Raw genomic sequence first — 23,346 nt, 5'->3', positions numbered from 1 at the left:
TCATGTATGAGATAGGACAGCAATTCAAGATGAAAAAAACCAAATGAAACTGTGATAGGTTGTATTACCTAGTCATTCAAAATGATTAAATTCGAACTAGTTGACCTCTATAGTCATGTCCAGCACCGAAATCATGTGCCTCTGTGGCAATGAATAAGACAAAACCATTGCCTTGGAGGTGCTTGAAGCCTAGTAAGGAGTTAGTTATTTCCTTTTGAATAGTTAGAAGTAGGTTACTTGAATTAAAGCCTAAGAAACATATTCAGAATTGTACGAAATTAGTACTGGACACTCTTTTAACAGTACTGCCTCAGAGATTAGTCCATGGACGGCTTTAGCACCCTTATAGTGAATGTTTGCTGCCATTCCGTGAGTTTATGGTTCTGTTCTGGACGCTTCAGGCATTTACAATGTGAAACAGATGCAGGTTTTTCCTTCTGTATATTCATGATAGTAACTGGAATAGAGGTCAATTTATTTTCCATGTATGCAACATTCAACCTTTTCTGATACACTTTTTTTTCTGTATAATTACATGTGTGCACTGATCCAGAATATGGACTTCATCTGTGATACATTTCTAAGCAGGATATGATTTCCAGGGATAATAGCTTTGTACCATATTATTGAAGTCAGTGAACATTATTTCTGTAAATCTCCCTGATTTTATAAAATAAGATAGGAAAAATTATTCAGGAAACAAACAAAAAAATGAGCAAAGACATACATGAAGAAAGAATTGAGCAGTTCACAAGTTTTTCATTTTCTTGCTCTCCAGCACCCTATTAGAGGATCTGATGGTGCTGAGAAGATATAACGGTTTTCTTTAGGCAGAACAGTAGGCAGATTTTTAAATGTGATACCTTGAATAAGATATAGCAGTACAAAGTTAATGTCCAGTGGGAGAGAACAGAGTAAGATGTTTAGAGGGGGAGAATGCCAAAGCCAGGAGGAACCAATGTGGTGAAGGAAGTTCTGTTGAGAAGAAACTGAGTTCTACTTGTTGGGCAAATTCCTGAGAATTATGACTAAGGTTTACTATTTCAAAGTTAGATGTTTGAAAGTGTATCTAACCCATAAAACTTCAGCACAGCTGAAACACTGCACAGATGACACTTGTGAGAACTGGTGAAATTTGAATAGCTTTGGTAATCTGTTCAACAATTTTTGAGCCACCTATTTTGTGGTGGGCACTGTTCTACAAGCTGAGAAGTTGAATTCTTTTTTTTTTTTTAATTTTTTTTTTCAACGTTTATTTATTTTTGGGACAGAGAGAGACAGAGCATGAACGGGGGAGGGACAGAGAGAGAGGGAGACACAGAATCGGAAACAGGCTCCAGGCTCTGAGCCATCAGCCCAGAGCCCGACGCGGGGCTCGAACTCACGGACCGCGAGATCGTGACCTGGCTGAAGTCAGACGCTTAACCGACTGCGCCACCCAGGCGCCCCGAGAAGTTGAATTCTTATTCTAGTGGTGAGATGGGGATGGGAGAGGGAGACAGACAATGAGCCTCTGTGTGTGTGTGTGTGTGTGTGTGTGTGTGTGTGTGTGTGTGTGTATGATATATAATATGCAAATATATAACTATATTCAATAATATATAGTCAGTATTATATAATATCAAATTATGTTATAATATCTGGGGGTGAAGAGTGTTGTGAGAGCAAATAGAGTAGGTAAAGGAGTTCAGGAGTGGTGGTTGGGTCAAGGAAGGCATTCCTGATGAGGGGACATTTGAGCAGAGATATAAATGAAGTGAGGGGGCAAGCTCTGAAGCATTCTTGGGGAAAAGCTTTTCAGATATGGAGAAGAGCAAATGGAAGGGCCCTGAGGTTGAGTGGACTTGGCATCCTCCAGGGATAGCAAAGAGGCCAGGAATGCCTGATACAGAGGAATAGGAAGGAAAATAGCAGGAGATGATGCCAGAGGGATAGCCAGCAGGGTTATAGTTTGGTAAAATGAGAAGACATTTTTAGGGGTTCCTGCAGAGAAAGGACATGACTGGCCTCAACTCCTAAAAGATCATTCTGTTTGTAAAGTAGAAGGGGAGGACAAGTGTGGAAGCAGAGACTACGAGGAAGCTATTGAGATGGGCTAAGAGAAAGGTGATGTTAATTTGGACTACAGTGGTAACTGTAAATGGGATTCTAGATATATTCAGAGTAAGCCAAACAGGACTTATTGATGATTCAATTGCAGGATGGGAGAGAAAGAGGACTCAAAGAAAATTCTGGATTTGGGCATGAACACCTGGTTAATGAAGACTCATTTAGTGAGATAGGAAAATCTATAGGGGGAACAGGTATGGAGGGAAAGCTCAAGTGTTTGGGTTTAATTTAGTACATTAAAAACATTTTTTTAATGTTTGTATTTATTTTGGGGAGAGAAAAAGAGACAGAGCATGAGCAGGAGATGGGCAGAGAGAGAGAGGGAGACACAAAATCTGAAGCAGGCTCCAGGCTCTGAGCTATCAGCAGAGAGTACAATGTGGGGCTTGAACTCATGAACCATGAGATCATGACCTGAGCCAAAGTTGGATGCTTCACTGACTGAGCCACCCAGGCACCCCTGGATTTAGTACATTTTAGGTGCTCATCAGACATCTAAGTGGAAAAGTTGACTAGACAATAAGACATGAGAGCCTAGCCTTCAGGAGAGAGGTCTGGACTAGAGATAGAAATCTGTGTATCATCAGTGTCGAGAATCTGGGAACGTGGGTGGAGAAGAGAAGAGGTCTAAGAATTAAGACCTGGGGCACTCCCAACATTTAGAGATCAGTGAATGAAGATGAAGAAGATCTGGCCGATGTGACTGAGAAACAGCAGCCAATGAGGGAAAGGAGAGAGAAATAGAGCCAAATGAAAGACAATGTTTTGAGAATGAGGGAGTAATCAGTTATGCCAATGCTGCTGATGGGTCAAATAAGATGAGAACCTATCATTGACTTTTCAACTTGGTACCCTGGAGGTTATTGGTGTCTTTGACAGAGGGGAGTGCTGGGGACTACCCTTGGCTGGAGTGGATTGGAGAGAGAGTGCAAGGAGAGTAAGTAGAGGCAGTGGATATGGACCACACTCCTTGGAGGAGCTAGACTGGGAAAGTAAAGATGGGGAAATGGGTACGGTCTATGGGAGAGACAAGAGAGCTCATTGGAGGGAATAATCCAGGCAAGAGGGGAAACAGTTAATGCACAGAGAGAGGGGATAACTTCTAGAGGGAAGTTCTTGAGTCGGGTAGGGCCCGTTCATTACTATCAATAGGAGAGAAGGCAGCTCAGATAGGGGTGTGTGGGGAGGCTGGACTCTGGTGGTGGGCTATCCCTGTCTGAGTGATTCTGTCCTTGATTCTGAGTGGACTCAGAAGCCAGATGATCAACTAATGATGGAAGAGGGAAAAGTGTGGAAGGGGAGGAAGGAGGAGAGGGGTGGTCAAGTGCAAGGCAATACAGCAGGATTGCTGGGCAGCACAGAGGAAGTTTGAGGGCCACCACGGGAATATAGACATAACACTGTCAGGAAGAGTTATTTCTCATTGTACAAAATCTCATACAAATTTTGAAAAATAATCAGTGTATTCCAAACTAGAAATCACTGTAATTTTCCAGAGTAAGATCACGCAAAAATTTTACTCTAGTTACCATGAAAATTTGGCTGGCAGCCTTTTTTCTTTGTAACCACCCATCCCTCTTGTTTGTCCCATCTTTATCTCCCCCAAAGATCACCTCAGTTCCTAAGAAGGACTTTGGAAATATTCCCTAAGAGGAAAGGATGTTCTTACATCATTATCTATAGTGACTAGCCCAAGATCTGCTTCTACAATAAAGAGTTGAGGCAACTACTATCTAAAAATTTAAGTGACATAAAGCAATTCTTTAACATGCATATCTGTTGTGCTGATGAGAGATGAAAAATTGGAAAACATTGTATTCTATCCTCAAGGAACTTAAAAAAGTCTAGACAAGTAGTCGAAACTGGTATAAATTAAACAATTGACTATATGATGATTTTTAATTTTATTATTTAATGTATTACTTATTAATAATACTTAAAATTATTTACAGAGAAATTTTCTTTATGGCATTTATACTAATGAAAAAGAAGAAAATACAGAAAGATTTTTTAATAAATGATAGCAAAAACAAAATAGAGAATTTTAAATGCCTTACAGCAGAGAATTGGCTAAATAATTTGTGGTTCATATATAAAATGGAGTACCACAGATTCATCAAAAATTATGTTGAAAAAGGATGTATATTGGCATTTTAGTGTTTTGTTAGTACATTTTAAAAACAACTTGCAAAACATTATGATTCCAGAAGTGGAAAAACTAAGCCTGAATAGAAAAAAGTCTGGAAGGATATACATAGTGTTAAAGTGGTTTTCTCAAGATGAAGAGCTTATGAGTGGTTTTTCTTTGTGCCTAACTGGTTTTTAAAAACTTTTTCTCTTAATATAAATGTATTAGTTCTCTAATAAAGAAAGCCAATAAAAGTTATAAAATTCAAGACATGTGTAATTAAATTCTAATAAGAACTTAAGTGTTGTAGGTGTTAAGAGGGGAAAAAAAATTTATGAGGGCTTGAGCAGCCAGGAAAGGTTTCACAGAGAAGGTGGAATTTGAGTTGAATGTCAAGGCTAGGAAGGATCAGAGAGGAGAAAAATGTGGTGGGCCATTCAACACAACTTTGCTCAAAGAAACTTGAAGAAATTTTGCTGTAGACAGAAGTAATCTGACAATTTTAGAATTACTGTGAAAAGAAAGTCTTGATGATTTTATTCTAACAAAAATGAAGTTGAAATTGAATTGTTTTTCTCATCCCACTTAATGATTTTTTGAGGGGCACAGAATTGAGTTCACTAGCTCTATAGCAATTTCCTCATACAATATATGACCCTACTTACCATTTCTAATCTATTAAAAAAAACCCACCTGTTTATGTGATAGAATTACACAAGGGCATCCAACCTGAACACTGGTAACAGTCCTGTCCCCATGGGTATGCATCAGGCACAGTGCCTCTGTGAGTGGCAGAGACTGGGGCCTCATCCGTCTCTTCTTTTTCCCAAGATGCTTCCTACATAGATCTCCCACTGCACCACACACTGAGAAGCTCAGTTCAGTGTGTTTCAGGTGGTAGGTGTGTGTGGAAGGAAACCCAATGACTCATGCTTAGACTTGATTCAGGCCTTTGGTGATCTTGCAGACGGATGAAAACATGGAGGCGTGCTGTGTTCCAGTTTCACTTCATCACCCTCTGGATTTACAGCTCTGCCCAGTTCTGTCGTCATTGCAGGCAAGATCCTCTTGGTAGGTTTCCTCCATCCTCAATTTTCTGAAGCTGAAAAGAGCTGTGTCAGGGAGGGGGGTTGGTATATAATGTGTCTCAGGATTTGTGCAGGGCCATGATTCAGAGAAAAGGACCTGTAGTCCCAGATTTGATGACCAATTCATGCTACCCAAAGCGGGTGCTGAATCGGAATGCTTATTAATTTATTATAACCACTAGTGGGTTATTTGCGGGGTAGCATACTTCATTCTGGAGAGAGCTAAATGAACACCAATTTTTTTTCTCTCAAAGTTTTCTTTTTCAAATTCAGTGATAGATTAAATGTGTATCTTCATTTCTGATCTCAGCTCTGCTGCTTACTGCCTCACCTGTGGGCTCATTTCAATCATGGGAGAAACATTTGAAAAGTAACTTGTCTTGAATTTCAAACTTTTGGAAAAGTTGCCAGAGTAATACACAGAACTCCCATATCACCCTCACCCAGATACCCCAATTGTTAATATTTTAACACATTTGTGTTCTCTCTTTCTTCTGTCTATATATACTACTTACACCATCATCATTATTCTTATTCTGAATATTTAAAAGAAAGTTTTCAACAGGATGTTCATCAACCCCTGAATGCTTCAGAACATATTTTCAAAAGGTAGCGACACTGTCCTACATAATCACAATATAGCAACCAAATCAGGAAGTTAGCATTGATCAGAGACCCAATTCAAATCTCACCAACAGTCCCAACAATATCTCTGTTTGCTTTCTGGCCTGAGATCTCGTTCAGGATCACGGGTGACACTTAGTTGTCATATCTCTTCAGTCTCCTTCCACCTGGGGCAGCTCCCTGCAGATGTCTCCTCAGCTCCCAGCCTCACCACTGGGTTCAGGGGAAGGGAAAGAAAGCGGGAAAGGAAACATGGCAATCTCTCTCTTGACCGTTACTTGATTCAAAGTGTTGGTGCTAAATTTATTGAGGATTCATTAAGGATTTGTGCAATCTTTGTAAGTTATGTCTCCAAAAAGGGGGGAGGGCAGAAATAACCAGGCAAAAACAAGCGCTTGTACTTGGTCAATAATTAATAAAAAGCATCCCAAGTAAATGAAGATCCCTCACCTCACAAGGACTTTGCATATACTGTTTTCTTTGCCTCTTTTCTTCCCCAGAAAATTTGTATCTTACTCACCTTGCTCTCCACTAAGTGAAGCTTCCCTCACCACTCCCCAGGTCAGATCCACTTTAAATGAACCTTGGGCCTAAATCCTTTGCAGCATTCGTAGCAATTATATTCCCCTCTCCTTTTTAAATTTATTTTAAAAACTATAGTATAATACACACCGCATACAATTTACCATCGTAACCATTTTTTAGGTGTGCAGTTCAGTAGTGTTCAGTATGTTCTCATTGTTGTGCAGCCCATCTCCAGAACCCTTTTCATCTTGTAAAATGGAAACTCTAGACCCATTGCACAGTGGCTCCCCAATCTCCCTTACTTTCAGCTTCTGGCAGTCACTCTTCTACTTTCTGTCTCTATGAATTTGACTATTCTAGGTACCAGTTTTTCCACATCCTTACCAACACTTATTTTTGTTTCTGTGTTTTGATAGTAGCCATCCTGATGGGTGTGAGGTGGTAACTCGTTGCGGTTTTGATTTGCATTTCCCTAATGATTACTGATGCTGAGCACTTTTTTCACGTACTTGTTGGCATTTGTATATCTTTTTTTGGAGAAATGTCTATTCAAGTCCTTTGCCCACTTTTTTTGATCAGGTTATTTGGGGTTTTTTGTTGTTGTTGTTGTTGAGTTGTAGTTCTTTATATATTCTGGATATTAACCCCTTATCATATACATGATTTGCAAATATTTTCTCCCATTCTGTACGTTTCTTTTTCACTCTGTTGATTATGTCCTTTGGTGCACAAAAGTTTTAAATTTTAATGTAGTCCAATGTATCTATTTTTTAAAAACTTTTGTTACTTGTGCTGCTAGTGTCATATCCAGGATATCATTGCCAAATCCAATGTCAAGGAGCTTTCCTCTATGTTTTCTGCTAAGAGTTTTGTAGTTCTACCCCTCATGTTTAGGTCTTTAATCAATTTTGAATTAATTTTTATATATGGTGTAAGGTAAGCATTCAACATCATTCTTTTGCACGTGGATATCCAGTTTTCCTCACTATTTATTAAAAAGACTGTTGTGTCCCCATTGACTTCTGTTGACATCCTTGTCAAGAATCATTTGATCATATATAGAAGGGTTCATTTCTGGGCTCTCTATTTTATTCCATTGGTCTATAAGTCTGTCTTCATGATAGTACAACATTGTTTCAGTTACTGTAGCTCTGTAGTTACTTTTGAAATCAGGAAGTGTGAGACCTCCAAATTTGTTCTTCTTTCTCAAGATTGTTTTGGCTCTGCAGGGTTCCTTGAGATTCTGTATGAATTTTAGGATGGACTTTTCTATTTCTGCAAAAAATACCATTGGGTTTTTGATAGGAATTGAATTAAATCTGTAGATCACTTTAAGTAGTATTGATATCTTAACAATATTAAGTCTTTCAATCTGTGAACATAGAATGCTTTGCCATTTATTTGTGTACTCTTTAATTTCAGCAACATTTTATAGTTTTCAAGTGTAGAAGTCTTTGCCTCCTTGGCTAAGCTTATTTCTAAGTATTTTATTCTTTTGGTGATATTGTAAATAGAATTGTCTTCTTCATTTCCTTTTCGGATTGTTCATTTATTTTTTCTTTTTTGAGTGGAATGGTTTGTTCAACTTTTATCTCTTTTTCTGTGCTGGAAGCTTCAGAAATGTAGAAGCAGTGTCTGGTTTTGCCCACAGTTGTACCACAAGCCCTTTGCATAGCAGTAGTCACTAAGTACATGTTCAATAAGTACTTACTAAATTTTTCTAATAGTGTCAGGCTGATTCAGTAGATTATTTTTATATGTAAATGAAGAATATACTGATGCTGAACCATTACTTTGACTGTCTTTTCAATCCTCCCTTAAAAAAAAAACTAATAATTACTTAGTGCTTACCATATGCTAAGGGTCTTTTTATGTGTTACTTTATTTCTCGTAGCAATTCAGTAAGGTAGGCATAGAGTCAGAATATACTTTGTTGAGAGTCTGAGTTCTGGAGCCAGACTTCCTTTGAATCTGATTCTGTCACTTGCAAGCTGTGTGACTTTAGACAAATTACTTCATCTCTCTGTGCCTCAGATTCCTATAATATGGGATTCCTGAAGTGCATACTTCTTTGGTTTGTTGTGCATATTAATTAAGATATTGTATGTCATTTGCTTAGCACATAGCTACATCATAGCAATCATTATCTCAACTTTGCAAATATAGGAACTGAGGTTTTAAAGAGGATAAGCTGCCCATGATTACACCTAGGCAGTCTAGAATCCCTAATTACTTAAACCCTGCACTAAAGTGCCTCTTATGTACACTGTTTTCCCCTATATCTGAGAATAGGCAGTAAGGAAAGTCGTAAGTCCCTGAGGGATAAAATGTTTGAGGAATTTGCAAGAAATAGAACCTCCCAGGATGCCAGATTAGATGTGCCAGGAAGGCTCTTTTGTTCTTCAGAATTTCAGTTGGAACTCCTGGGGAGACTCAGGGTGTCCTGAAGGGAAATCTGCCTCCAAAGATCAGAAGTCTTCACTCAGTAGATCAAGTTCTGTCTATGGACCTACAGTGCAACCAGCCAGATGGCCAGCATGGCTCAGGTGGACCCATAGAAGAGTGGGGAGGTCTTTAGGGAAGGGGAGGGAGACTATTCCATGAGTGAAGAGGAGACTGGAGTCTGGCTCATCTTCCCTGCGTGCACAGACCACTGTCATCACAGGCACACCACCCTCATCTTTGCCCTGTTCCCAGTGATTCCAAAGCTTTGGAGAAAGGGAAGTGGTCTTGCCCTTCAGAAAAGACTGGGACCCTAGTCCCAGACCCCCAGGGGAAACAGTGATCATTACAATAGTCACATTCTCAGTAGATTTACACATCCATGGCTAATGTTTGTTGAACACTCACTCTTCTTAGTGCTTTACCTACAACATTTTAGTTTCTTCTTGGGTGACCAACTCATCCCAGCTTGCCCAGGACTTTCCCAGTTTCGGCACTGACAGTTAAACATCCTGGGAAGCCCTTCAGTCCTAGGCAAACCAAGAGGGGTGGCCATCCTGTTATATCTTCACAACCTCCCTGTGAGTGGGAGACTTGGTATAGAGGAGTGGAGCATTTTCCTAAAGACGTGTCCCCATCAAGTATCAGAGGCAGGATTTGAACTCATGAAGACTGACTGTAGGGCTTGTTCTCCTAACCAATATGCAATGCTGCCAAAACCAGTGAAAGCAGCCTCTGCCAGTAAATGCTTGGGTTTGGTCCAGATACCAAATGGATGGCAAATAGTACTGGCAGCTGTGGGGGAAATAGTAAATTGTGCAATATGAAATTTCCCAAAATTAAAAGTGGAAACTCACAGTCTATTGCTGACAAAATGCCAAAGAATGCTTTCGAGACTCAACTGGCTCTTAGATTTGATGTCTCACTTTATTCTAATTTTGGTTGTGCCTTTTATTTTGGTGAGAGTGGGGAATAGGGACCAGATCAGCACTGTTGTTGGGTAGCTTTAAGGTGGGGAGGTGCAATATGAGACTGTCATTCTCTTTAAAGGGCTTCCTTATCCTCGACTTCATCTGTCACCCCTATGGAACATTGCCTGCCCACTTAGCTGCCACCTTATCTGCTAGTCTTCTTTTGCTTCTTTGCTTCTCCTTTTCTTCTACTTCCAATGCATTTCTTCACTGCAGTATTTTTACCTCTTTTTCACCTCCCTCTCCCACCCCCAGGTAATACAACACACAGTCCACAGCACGTGGGTGGAAGTCATCCATGGTCAATCTAGATCCTTCCACTCCTGAGGTTACAAGCAACCTGGTACAGTCAGCTCCCGCTGTGGCCTCGTAAAGTCCTGTGTTCTAACTTCTGCTCTATAAGTTCCTATACAACTCATTTAACTTTGATGAACCTGTTTCTTCATTGATAAAACTACTCATAACTCCACTTGGGTAGTCACCCAAGATCCAATGAGGTGACAAGTATGACAGCAACCAACAAAGTGTCTTGAGCATTGAGAGTGCTTGATTAAATATACGTCTCTCAGCTCTGGGACCCATAGGAAACTTGATTCAGACTGAAAGTGAGCAGCATGGCACATGCCAGCTGAAGAAGAGTGTGAACCAATTATCAGGACAGGCCCAAGGATAGGGAAGGAGGGGATACAGGACAAAAAAAAAAAGAAAGGGCAAGAGTGCCAGTGACACATGCAAATGCCAACAATTTGGTGATTTCCTGGAAGTCAAAGAAATGTAGAGTTATTTCTACCTCGAATCTTTTAATTTTGTTGCTTAATTATATTTTTTTTCACTTGCAAGAAATAGAGACCTAGTCAAGGCAATGCAAGAAAGGCATGGGGGAAGTTATTTTAAGAAACATATGGACTCAACTGAAAACTAGAATTTCAAAGCTGTCAATAGTCAGGGTCAGTCTCTCAAGGGCTGTGTGGTCTCTGCTTTCCTCTGAGAGTCTCTGCTCCTTTCTCCTCACTACTGACCAGCTTTCTTTGCCAACTCAGAAAATCCCAATGTCCCCCTCTGCTCTGCTAGCCAGAGTCTCCTTGAGTAATTTTTCCCTGGATTCATTGTGTTAATAGTTACCACTTGCCAAGTGGCAAAATCTCAACTCTGTCCCTTCTCAGGATATGTGTGGGGAGGTGGCTTATTTAGTTTCTGTGTTCATCAGGGTTTTCCAGTGAAACTGAACCAATAGGATATATATGAGGAGATTTATTCTAGGAATTGACTCACATGGTTATGGAAGCTGAGAAGTCCCACTATCTATTGTCTGCGAGTTGGAAAACTGGGAAAGCCAGTGGTATAATTCAGTTGGCATATGATGTTTGAGGGCAGGAGAAGATGGCTGCTCCAGCTCTGTGGAGAGAGAGCAAATTCCTCCTTCCTGCATGTTTCTGTTCTATCCAGGCCCTCTTCCAGAAATACCCTCATAGACATACCCAGAAATGATGTTTTACCAGTTACCTGGGCATCCCTCAGCCCAATTAAGTTGACACATAAAATTAACCATCACAGTTTCTTGGCTCTGCCCTCTGGATGCCACTTTAGCCTTCACTGAGGTTTTCCATTGGCATGCCCAAGCTTCTCCACAGTGGAACTGACCAGCTCTGATCCCTATATATCATAGGATATCTACTCACTACTCACTACTCAGCACTTGTGTGCTGCTCTGTTCTAGGGAAATGCTTTCTCCTTCTAGTCTCCTCTGGTCTAGGCAATTTGGAGATGGGTGTTTACCATGGCAAATGATGCATCTATTTCAGTTGTATTATATATACCCCTCTGGAGGTAGATAGACCTTCCCTCCAGGGAAGGGAGATTGTGAAGGAGAGCCTCAGACTGTACCTAAAACCACTCTTCTCTCCCAATACAAGCTCTCGTGTCTTCTTCCAGCCCACCCTACTGGATTCCTCCATTGCTTATGAGTTGTATGTTGTTGTTTTTTTTTTTTTTTTTTCCATTAAGGGATTCTGAGGTTGCTCCCTGCAATACAGCCCCCATTATTCTCCTTCTCTCCTTCCTTGGCTGGTTAGACATGCTTAAACATGTGCAACTCCAGGAAAACTTGGGGATGTTGCCAGATGTTTATTGAAGGGTCCTTGCACATTCTGTGAACAGGCAGAGGATCTCTGAGGCCCCTGATACCTCACATACAAGCCTGTCTGAGTCTTAGCTTGGAGCCCAGCCAAGATACCCCCAAGGCTCATAACTTCCATTGCCTAACAGTTTCAGGAGTAAATGTTGCCCTTTTAAAGGTTCTGACTCTTCCTCATGACACCTTTACACACATCTTTTCAGTTTAAGCTCCATTGCCTATTTTCTTATTTGCAGGGTCTTTCTTAGCTCAAATTTGTGAGAGAAGAAATCTGATTGACCTGATTTATCTTTTTGCATAGGTTGATAGCCAGGCAACAGGCTTCCTTGGGTGGGCTAGGGGCCTACCAAGTTGGGTGGGTGCTGGATGGAGAGAGGGGAAAGGTGTCACAAGGAACAAATCATAGTCACCAAGGCCTTCCCCTTCAGTGTGTAGATCCTTCTTTCTTTATAGATGCTATTGGTGGGTAAACACAGTAATCAATACCTCAAATGCATTCATATTTTTAAAATGAGCTGTTCTGTGAAATATCAACTTGAGACCCAACTCCCCCCAGCACACACAATAAAACTTTCAACCCTGGTGTTTTTTTTTTTTCTTTTTCTTCTCAGGGTATGAAAAGTAATATAGAGGACAATAGTGTTTGGGGGACATCCTGTGTTATCATCTAAGTCTGTATTTTTTTTGTTGCATCGAGGACCCCCATATCGATTTAAGTGTCATAAAATTTCACACAGATAAGTAATGATTCACAGCTTCAGAAGAATACTGCTGAGTCCTTTTATGATGCCTTTTATAATGAGAATTCAGCTGCTGTTTTTAAAAATTTTATTTAAATCCAAGTTAGTTAACATCTAGTGTGATAATGGTTTCAGGAGCAGAATTTAGCGATTCATCACTTATATATAACACCCAGTGCTCATCCCAACAAGGATGTGCCCTCCCTAATGCCCATCACCCCATTAGCCCATTCCCCCACTCAACAACCCTCCAGCAACCCTCAGTTTGTTCTCTGTATTTAAGAGGCTCTTATGGTTTGACTCCCTCTCTGTTTTTATCTTATTTTCCCTTGTTCACCTGTTTTGTTTCTTAAATTCCATATATGAATGAAATCATATGGTACTTGTTTTTGTCTGACTTATTTCACTTAGCATACTACATTCTAGTTCCATCTACATTGTTGCAAATTGCAAGATTACATTATTTTTGATTGCCAAGTAATATTTCATTATATATATGCCACATTTTTTTTAACGTTTATTTTTGAGAGACAGAGTGTGAATAGGGAAGGGGCAGAGAGAGAGGGAGTCACAGAATCCGAAGCAGCCTCCAGGCTCGGAGCTGTCAGCGTATAGCCTGACATGGAGCTACAAGACCATGACCTGAGCCAAAGTCAGATGCGTAACCAACTGAGCCACCCAGGCACCCCTATACCACATCTTCTTTATCCATTCATCTGTCGATGGACATTTGGGCTCTTTCCATACTTTGGCTATTGTTGATAGTGCTGCTATAAACATGGATTTATGTGTCCCTCCAAATCAGCATTTTTGTACCTTTGGATAAATACCTAGTTGTGCAATTGCTAGGTCATAGGGTAGCTCTATTTTTTAATTTTTTCATGAACCTCCATAATGTTTTCCAGAGTGGATGCACCAGTTTGCATTCCCATCAACAGTGCAAAACTGTTCCCTTTTCTCCACATCCTTGCCAACATCTGTTGTTTCCTGAGTTGTTGATTTTAGCCTTTCTGATAGGTGTGAGGTGGTATCTCATTGTGGTTTTGGTCTGTATTTCCCTGATGATGGGTGGTGTTGGGCATTTTTTCATATGTCTATTAGCTATCTGGATGCCTTTTTTGGAAAAGGGTCTGTTCATATCTTTTGCCAATTTCTTCACTGGATTATTTTTTGGGGGGCAGGGTTTGAGTTTGATCAGTTCTTTATTTTGGATAGTAACCCTTTGTCTGATATGTCATTTGCAATTATCTTCTTCCATTCTGTCAGTTGCCTTTTTAGTTTTGTTGATTGTTTCCTTTGCTATGCAGAAGCTTTTTATCTTGATGAGGTCCCAATAGTTCATTTTTGCTTTTGTTTCCCTTGCCTCTGGAGACATGTCTAGTAAGAAGTTGCTGTGGCTGAGGTCAAATGTTTTCTCCTCCAGGATTTTGATGGTTTCCTGTCTTACATTTAGGTCTTTCATCCATTTTAAGTTTATTTTTGTGTATGTTATAAGAAAGTGGTCCAGGTTCATTCTTCTACATGTTGCTATCCAGTTTCCCCAACACCACTTGCTGAAGGGACTTTCTTTTTCCCATTAGATATTCTTTCCTACTTTGTCAGAGATTAGTTGGTCATACATTTGTAGGTCCATTTCTGGGTTCTCTATTCTGTTCCATTGATCTATGTGTCTGCTTTTGTGTCAGTACCATTCTGTCTTGTTGATTACAGCTTTGTGTAATACAACTTGAAGTCCAGAATTGTGATGCCTCCAGCTTTGGTTTTCATATTATAGCCAAACATTACTTTGGCTATTCAGGGTCTTTCCTGGTTCCGTACAAATTTTAAATTATTTGTTCTAGTTCTGTGAAGAATGCTGGTGTTATTTTGATAGAGATTGCACTGAATGTGTAGATGGTAGATAGCTTTGGGTAGTATCAACATTTTAACAATATTTGTTCTTCCAATCCATGAGCGTGGAATGTTTTTGTTTCTTTGTGTCTTCTTCAATTTCTTTCATAAGCTTTCTATAGTTTTCAGTGCACAGACATTTTGCCTCCTTCGTTAGGTTTATTCCTAGGTATTTTTATGGTTTTTGGTGCAAGTGTAAATGGGATTGATTCCTTGATTTCTCTTTCTGCCACTTCATTATTGGTGTATAGAAATGCAGCCGGTTTCTGTATATTGATTTTATATTCTGTGACTTTGCTTAATTCATGGGTCAGTTCTAGCAGTTTTTTGGTGGAGTCTTTTCAGTTTTCCATATAGAGTATCATGGCATCTGTGAAGAATGAAAGTTTGACTTCTTCCTTGGCAATTTGGATGCCTTTTATTTCTTTTTGTTGTCTGATTGCGGAAGCTAGGGCTTCCAGTACTATGTTGAACAACAGTGGTGAGAGTAGACATCCCTGTTGTGCTCCTGACCTTACAGGGAAAGCTCTCATTTTTTTCCCCATTGAGGATGATATTAGCTGTGGGTCTTTCATATATGGCCTTAATGATGTTGAGGTATGTTCCTTCTAGCTCTATTTTCTTGAGGGTATATTTTATCAAGAAAGGATGCTGTATTTTGTCAAATGCTTTCTGCATTTATTGAGAGGATCATGTGGTTCTTATCCTTTCTTTTATTAATGTGATGTATCACGTTGATTGATTTGCAGATATCTTTTCAACACTAACTAAATCTCATTAACATTATCTCCATCATGTTAATAGGGAAAACAGGTCTGCAGAACAGTGACATTTTATGATTAAAAACACACTTATTTAAATGGTTGAATTGCCTCCATTTGAATATTGTCCATTGCTTCCATAATAATAGCAGAAGTTTTTCACAGATGCTTTTTAATAGGTAACCTCTGCTATATCTCTACTAACAGCATAGAACCTTGAATAAAAACGGCTTGATTTGATATGTGCTAATTGCTTACCAGAAATTACTCATTTGTAGCCTATCACTGCTAAAATTACTTCCATGGAGAAAAATGGGCAATTTTGGTAGGTTTGTTAATGCCACTAGGCCACTAGTGTTACATTTAGTATTCTAAAAACTGTCATGGTCTGAGTCAGCGCTGATCCAGAGGCCTCCTATGTTTACCCAAAGAGGAAGGTACAGAGAGAATCTGGCCCCAAATGTATAATCAAATGCAATAAAATTGCTTTACTATATTATTGGGGTCTTTAAGTTTATTTACTTATTTTGAGAGAGACAGAGACAGCGTGAGCAGGGGAGCAGCAGAAACAGAGGGAGAGAGAGAGAATCCTAAGCAGGCTCTGCACCATCAGTGCAGAGCCCAGAGTGGGGCTCAAACCCACAAATGCATGAGATCATGACCTGAGCCAAAACCAAAAGTCAGACACCTAACCAACTGAGCTACCTAGGCACCCCATTCTGTTATTAGAGGCTACATTTTGTATCCAACTCTGTGGTGTAATGGTGCCATATTTTGTCTTGAACAAGACTCAAAATACTTTACAGTTAATTGGTCCTATTTAGGGTTGAAATAATCCACTGGGGAACACCAAGAGGGTGGTAGTTTGATGACTGGGAGGGTAGAGCCAGCAAAATAACTGCATGAACATCCCAAAGCTCCAGGGCTGGGATGGTTGGGCTGGGCAGAGAGGAGCCAGGACTGCTGCCTACACAGGTCTCCTTTTGCAGGCTCAGAGGTATAGGGAAAACACAGCCCCCTCCTGGCTTGAGTAGAGGCGCAGGGCTGAGGTGAATGGCTCTGGAGAAGGAACACCACAAAGGCAAAGACAGGGTAAGGTAAAATGAAACATGGATGCACTATGATGAGAACAGTGGGTTGGAATGATTTACATTTCCCTTCTCTGTCACCATTCTTATAATTTCCATTTGGCTTGTGTAACTGGAAAGTCCAGGGGCACTGCCTGGCCCAGACTCTGATGATATGGTTTCTGACTCTCTCACAGCTCCGTTTTCCACTTTGCTGTTCTCATACTCAAGCAGGTGCTATTGCTGTGAAGGGAAAAGTGGTCACCAGCAGCTTCAGGCTCACCTGGTCCTTACTGTGCAACATTTCTAGAGAGGGACAACAACACTTTCTCTCTTCCACGGTCCATACATCAAACATTTAAACAGCCCTCCTGGGTCATGTAGCCATGCCATGGACCCATCATTTAGGAAAGGGAGAGAAAAACCATGATTGGCACATTCCTATCTTGAAAGAAAGAGGGGGGCGCCTGGGTGGCGCAGTCGGTTAAGCGTCCGACTTCAGCCAGGTCACGATCTCGCGGTGTGTGAGTTCGAGCCCCGCGTCAGGCTCTGGGCTGATGGCTCAGAGCCTGGAGCCTGTCTCCGATTCTGTGTCTCCCTCTCTCTCTGCCCCTCCCCTGTTCATGCTCTGTCTCTCTCTGTCCCAAAAATAAATAAACGTTGAAAAAAAATTTTTTTAAAAAGAAAGAAAGAGGGGCGTTGGGCAAACAAAAACAACCAATGTCTGGGGTGCCTGGGTGGCTCAGTGGGTTAAGCGTCTGACTCTTGATTTCGGGTCAAGTCATGATCTCACGGTTCATGGGATCGAGACCCATGTTGGGCTCTGTGCTGACAGCACAGAGCCTGCTTGAGATTCTCTCTCTTCCTCTCTCTCTCTCTCTCAAAATAAATAAATAAACTTTTAAAAAGTTTTAATTAAAAAAATAGCCAATGTCCACCACAGTTTCCTCAAGGCACTTCTCTTGAGCTGGGATATGTGTAATTCTGATATGAGCTAAGTTTTTTGAAAGACCTTCTCGAAGAGGAGTGGCTCTTAGTTTATGTGGACAGTCCAAGCACAGTGTCATATTCAGTCAGCTTGTGTCCAACCAAATACCTATTCCCTTCTGCCTATTCTTTTCCGAGGTTCACAATGTCACACCCCCTCTGAGGATAGTACTCCCAAAATGTGCTAGTGTGTGTGTGACAGGGAATCTTGAGTGCCAACATAAATGCTTGCAATTAATTTCTTCATCAGTAGGGAAATATTGATAATTTCTGAGCCTGGGGTGAAATTACTGGATTTTTTACTTTTGAGAGATCAGTCAGCAAGCAGTGTGCAGGACAGATTAGGAGCAGAGACAGGTGGTGAAGGAACGAGGTTGAAGACTCTTATAGTAGTCTAGGCAGGAGGGCAGGGGCCTGAATGGAGATGGGAAAAGACAAGGGGATAGAACTAATGATAGTTTGAGAGGGAAACTCTCAGTTCTTGGAAACTGACTTGATGTTTGTTAGCAACAGAGAAGGATGTAAAAATTTAAAAACAATATAATTTCTCAACTTTTGAAATTCAGAAAAAGAGGAAGGAGATTTGCATTTGATGTACAGTGGGTGATTGGAAATGTGCGTCTGGGATTCAGGACAGAGGTTAGAGCTGGAGAGGAAATAAGCTGAAATAATAGGAATAAGGAGATTATATCCAAAAGACTGTAGAGAAATAAAGGATGGCAAACAGCACTCAGTCAGTCATTCATTCCAGAATGACTAGGAGTCATCCTTGATCCCTCCCTCCTCCTCACTTCCCTGCATTCATCTTTTCAGTCACATTTGACAATTCTGTCCTCAACATTTATATTGGATCCGTGTTTCTCTGCCCTTCCTCTCTTTCCACCTTAGTCCAGGCTATAGACACTCCTGCCTGGGCTCTGCAAGTGCAGTGGCTCCTTAAAGTTTTCTTTGCTTCCACTCATGCCTACCTCCAGTCTATGTTCACATGGCAGTAAGATGATTTTCTTAAATGTGAATTGTTTCATGTCACTCTGCTGTTCAAGACCCCTCAATGGCTTCCCACTGAGATTGGAGTGCAGTTCAAGCATCCTGTCATGGTCTACGATGCCTTGCATAACCTGGCCCTCACTCTTCTCCCAAACTTGATATCATTCTTTCCATCATACTCATCTATTAGTTTCTCAAACATGTCAAGTTCTCTACCAGTTCTGCTGTAAACTCCTTCACCAACCCTAGCCTTGCTTCTTCTCCTTACCTTCCATCTCTCAGCTTGTCTCTTCCCACTCTCTTAATTGTCCCAAGAACACAAAGTTTTGTGGGTTTTTTTTTAATTGCCTAAAGAGTCATGTTTCAAGAACACACCCCTCCATGACCACCTCACTCTTTCTTCCCAGCAGCACAGCGTGGAGCTGAACAGGAACAAGGTGAATATTCAGAAACCTCTTTAGAGGCCAAGGGGTAGGGAACCCTTGGACCCAATCCATTACCTAATGCCTGTAAAAATCACCATGCTTTCCCTTTTAAAAATGTGTTCTAGTTTTAAAGAATATAAAGCTAAAAATTGAATTTATGTAAAAAAAAAAACCCAGGGTATCAAAGAATTCTTTACTTGACAAAAGGACCCATCTCGAGGTTTCTTAAAATATTGATTTTTTCCTAATATATTCAAAGCTTGTAATTTTATTTTCCACAATTCAGTTCACACAAGTTTTCAAGGGTACAGCAATTACAGAAGATAAAGCATGCTTGTATTATTCTGTGTCATAGATGGCAAAATTGAGTCACAAAGGCTTGCTGAGAATGACAAAGATGCAATAATAGAGTCAAGGTTAGCAACCAGAGAACTATTAGCATTGAATCTTTGCTCAAATCAAAGACTAATTCCATCTCCCAATACTTTCCCCTTCAAATATAGATTACACTCCTGCCATTGTTTTCTAACACCTGCAGCAGACTTGAGTATTAAAATCTTGGTGATTTTTTTGTATAGCACTGATAGGGGATTCCCAGATACTGGTTATTTCATTCCTTAGAGCCCCTCTTAGCCCACGATACTGGTTGTGTTGAGTTGCCTGCACTGAGGCTATTTTTGATAATACACGTGTGTTTTATCCAGTGAGCAATCAGGCGGAGAGGCAGCGCTGGGACAGTTAACTTACATTTTAGTGTAATTTCAAAATGTGAATAACAAGTTCTTTTTTTAAATAAAAAAGGAAATGAAATTAAAAACAAGACTTCAATTTAATCTGGGAGACTTGAAATGGCAAGTTTGCCCCTTGTCAATTTCGTTCTGGTTCACCAAGTCTCAACTATCACAGCAGCAGGGCAAATGAAGAAGAGAGTGTCGCTCGACCCTTGACCTCCTTGCATTTGTGGGTAATCTGGACTCCAATGTTATTTTAAAGGGTTTTTATATTCATAGATTTCTGCTTATGTTAACAAAGTTTTTTATAGATATAGATCTGTTTGATGCTAACCAGAAAGCATCTGATTACCGTAGAGGTAATTTACAGGAAAGAAAAAACATCCCAAATTCTTAGATATTTATGTAAGTATACACAAATAAAATTAAGATCTGGGACCAACCCTGTCTGTACACAACATCATCATACTGTGATTTCAGTGTAAAAATTAAAGTTAGTCCTTACTCAAAAACATTTTAACATTAAGACAGGCTAACCAGCTTGACTATACATTTCACCTTGTCTATCCTCCTGTGTGCACCAGGACAAGGGTGATAAATCCTACTTAGGCAACTGTTGTGAAGGAAATTGAAGGCCATGTAAATCCAGGGTTTATATTAACTGCCGGGAGCTTAAACGCCAACAGTCAGTACCTACTTAGAAACCTATGTGTTCCACATCGTTCTCAAAAACTAGAAGGGAAAAATGCAAAATCACACTTTCAGCCCATAGAAATCATAGATTGGTCCTAAAAATGTTTTTAGTGCTAACATGGAAAAATAAAATGGTTTTTGACCAAAACATTCAGTTTTGCCTTTAAAAAATGTAAGTAATTCTAAATGGAAACATAATTTTTCCTTAAAATGTTCACATCTTGGGGTAGGAACAATAATAATTACTGTTATTTGAGGTAAACACTAGACCAGTACTTCATATATATTATTTGGTTAATCTTTAAAACAACCCCACAAAGTAGTATGTTTTATTATCTCTTCTTTACAGATGAATAAACTCAGAGGGGTTAGGTATGCCTAGCATTCTACAGCGAGTAAGTGGCCAGTTCAATATTCAAATCCTGCCTTCTATGATTTCACACCAGTTCTCTTGGAAATGGAGTTCCAGTATCGTGGCAAGAGAAATTACATTGCTTTTATTTTTACCTTCATGGCCCAAATCTGTATCTTTATTAGTCTTCTTTAAATAAAGACGGTCAGCTCTGACATTTGACTTTACCCTAAAAATGGCCATCTTACATGGCCATGCCATTTTGTTGACATTCAGTTACACTTGACCTTGACTTGGTCTTCCTTCTTTCTTCCTATGGACCCATTTGAACTCATACAAACTAGTTCTATCCTCTCCTTTTTTACCTCACTCAAGAGTTTTCTAACATGCCATCTACGAAAGGTATAGCAGACTTATATCCATGTACACACATTGGGTTATTTACAATGAATGAATTTTTAGGTAAAGTTTGTACTAAATTATAACATACTTATTGTAATGGGCACAAACCGTAAATTCACACCTCAACGAATTTTTACAATATGAACACACCCATGTAACCAGCACCCATATCAAGAAACATAGTATTATCAAACTCATGGTATTTCAAATGCTGAAGGGGACATTCCTATTTCAAAGTTTATGTAAATAATCTTTTTGTAAAGGTAAGAATGCATTTGAAATGTGTTTCATTATGCCCCACTTTATGTTTTATGCATTTTGATTTTCATACCTTGTGTTTTCTTAAACCCCTGATACATTGAAAGAGAACCTATGTTGAACAATATAAGCATCAAGATATGAACACTTCTCCCATCCCAACCCTGGATCAAAACTCAGCACCATATAATCCTTGAACTGCTTTCTTCTGGTTATTAAATTAAATGTGGTCTTTTTACAATAAACATCTAGTAAAGACATGTCTGTTTTGAATTTTTAAAATTTGCTTATCTTCAAGAAGCAACTCCTCTATGAGGGTTTTTCTTTTTTGCTTACCAGTGGATCCTAGTTTCATACTGGGAGAAAGAAGTTTCCAGTGAAAGCTGATATAATATATAGATATTATATATAGATATTATATATAGATATATTATATATGTGTATATTATATATAGATATAATATATATGGTATACATATTTATGATGGTATGTGTATATATGATGTAATATTATATATACATATATGTGATGTAATATATGTATACATAAGTGATATATGTATATGATATACACCATATATCATATATATATATATCATATATATATTGTATATATATATAGCTGACCCTTGAATAATACTTCAGTTAGGGACACCAAACCCCTGTGCAATAAAAAATCCATGTATAACTGTTGACTTCCCAGAAACTTAACTATAAATAGCCTACTGTTGACCAGAAGCCTTACCAATGACATAAAGAATTGATTAACACATATTTTGTATGTTATGTGTATTGTATACTATATTTTTAAATACAGTATATTTAGTGTATTACTGGGATAGGAAATTTTTAAATAAAGTAAGATAGAAAAAGAAAATGTTATTAAGAAAATGATAAGGAAAAGAAAATACATTTACAACACTGTACTTTAAAAAAATCCATGTATAAGTGACTCGCAGCTCAAACCTGTGTTATTCAAGGGTCGTCTCTGTATATATATCACATTTTCTTTATCCATTCATCTGCCAGTGGACTTACCAGCCAAATCTTGGCTATAGTAAATAATGCTGCAATGAACATGGGAGGTGCAGATGTCTCTTCCAGGTAATGATTTTATTTCCTTCAGATACATACCCAGAAGTAGAATTACTGGATTATATGATGATTCTATTTTTAATTTTTTGAGGAAACCTCATACTGCTTTTCATCGTGGTTACACCAACTTACATTCCCATCAACAGTGCAGAAGTGTTCTCTTTTCTCCACATCCTCACCAATACTTGTTATCTTTTATTCCCTGGTGGTTTTCATGCTCTTCAGAGTCTGTAGACTGCTCCAGGATTGGGCCATCCCACAACATAAAATTATGGTGGGAAAGTAAAATTATAAAATCATTAAATTTTAGGGTTCCAAAGAAACTTAGACATCATTTTTCATGGGAAGAGCATGCAGGCCAGGGGTAAGGGGTTAAGTGATTTGGGCTCTACCATCCAGTAATGTAGTCATGAAGCTAGAGTGAGAAGACGGCAGTCTGAGGCTCAGCTTAGAGTTTATATAATACTTCCATTCTCTATCTCTAACTTAAAATCAAATTATATTGTGTTTAGAGTTACTTTTTTTTGCATTAGATTTATTTTGTGCACAAAGCAAAAATTGAGAAAGTATGGACATGAAGAACATAATTTAATATTTTAGTTTATTTCTTTGAAGTCTTTTTGTGTTTTGTACATATGTTATTTTGTACATATTGCTATTTACATGTGATTTTATATCCTGCTTAAAATGTGGTTTTTTAAAATCATGCTATGGTAAGCTTGGTTTTACGGTAACAATAAGCTCCTAGTGAAAGTAGTTTCATGTTGAAACCAAGTTTATCAATGCTATAAAAGCTACAGTGGTTGCTAAGAGAAATTGATACTTTGTTCCCATAGGAACTGTCGTTTTAAAATACAGAATCTCTAGATTCAAAAGATAGAAAACTTAAGTTTGGGATGGGAAATAGTTTACCCTTCCTAGAAAAATGTGAAAATTA

At 39.2% G+C, this 23,346-nt stretch overlaps 1 long non-coding RNA gene across 1 annotated transcript in view; it reads left to right on the top strand.

Annotated features, from left to right (window-relative positions):
• Positions 1-4,996: 4,996 nt before the first annotated feature.
• Positions 4,997-23,346, top strand: part of LOC124528742 (uncharacterized) — a 167,629-nt gene continuing 149,279 nt past the window's right edge. Inside the window, exon 1 of the long non-coding RNA XR_006966228.1 lies at positions 4,997-5,308. This is a non-coding gene — a long non-coding RNA (uncharacterized LOC124528742). The remainder of the gene's footprint in view (positions 5,309-23,346) is intronic.

Source organism: Lynx rufus, unplaced genomic scaffold (genome assembly GCF_022079265.1).
Source record: "Lynx rufus isolate CCGP_SWC_20201006 ecotype Redwood Valley unplaced genomic scaffold, mLynRuf1.p SCAF_6, whole genome shotgun sequence".
Classification (NCBI taxonomy): domain Eukaryota; kingdom Metazoa; phylum Chordata; class Mammalia; order Carnivora; family Felidae; genus Lynx; species Lynx rufus.
This window is presented reverse-complemented; position numbering and strand designations above follow the sequence as displayed.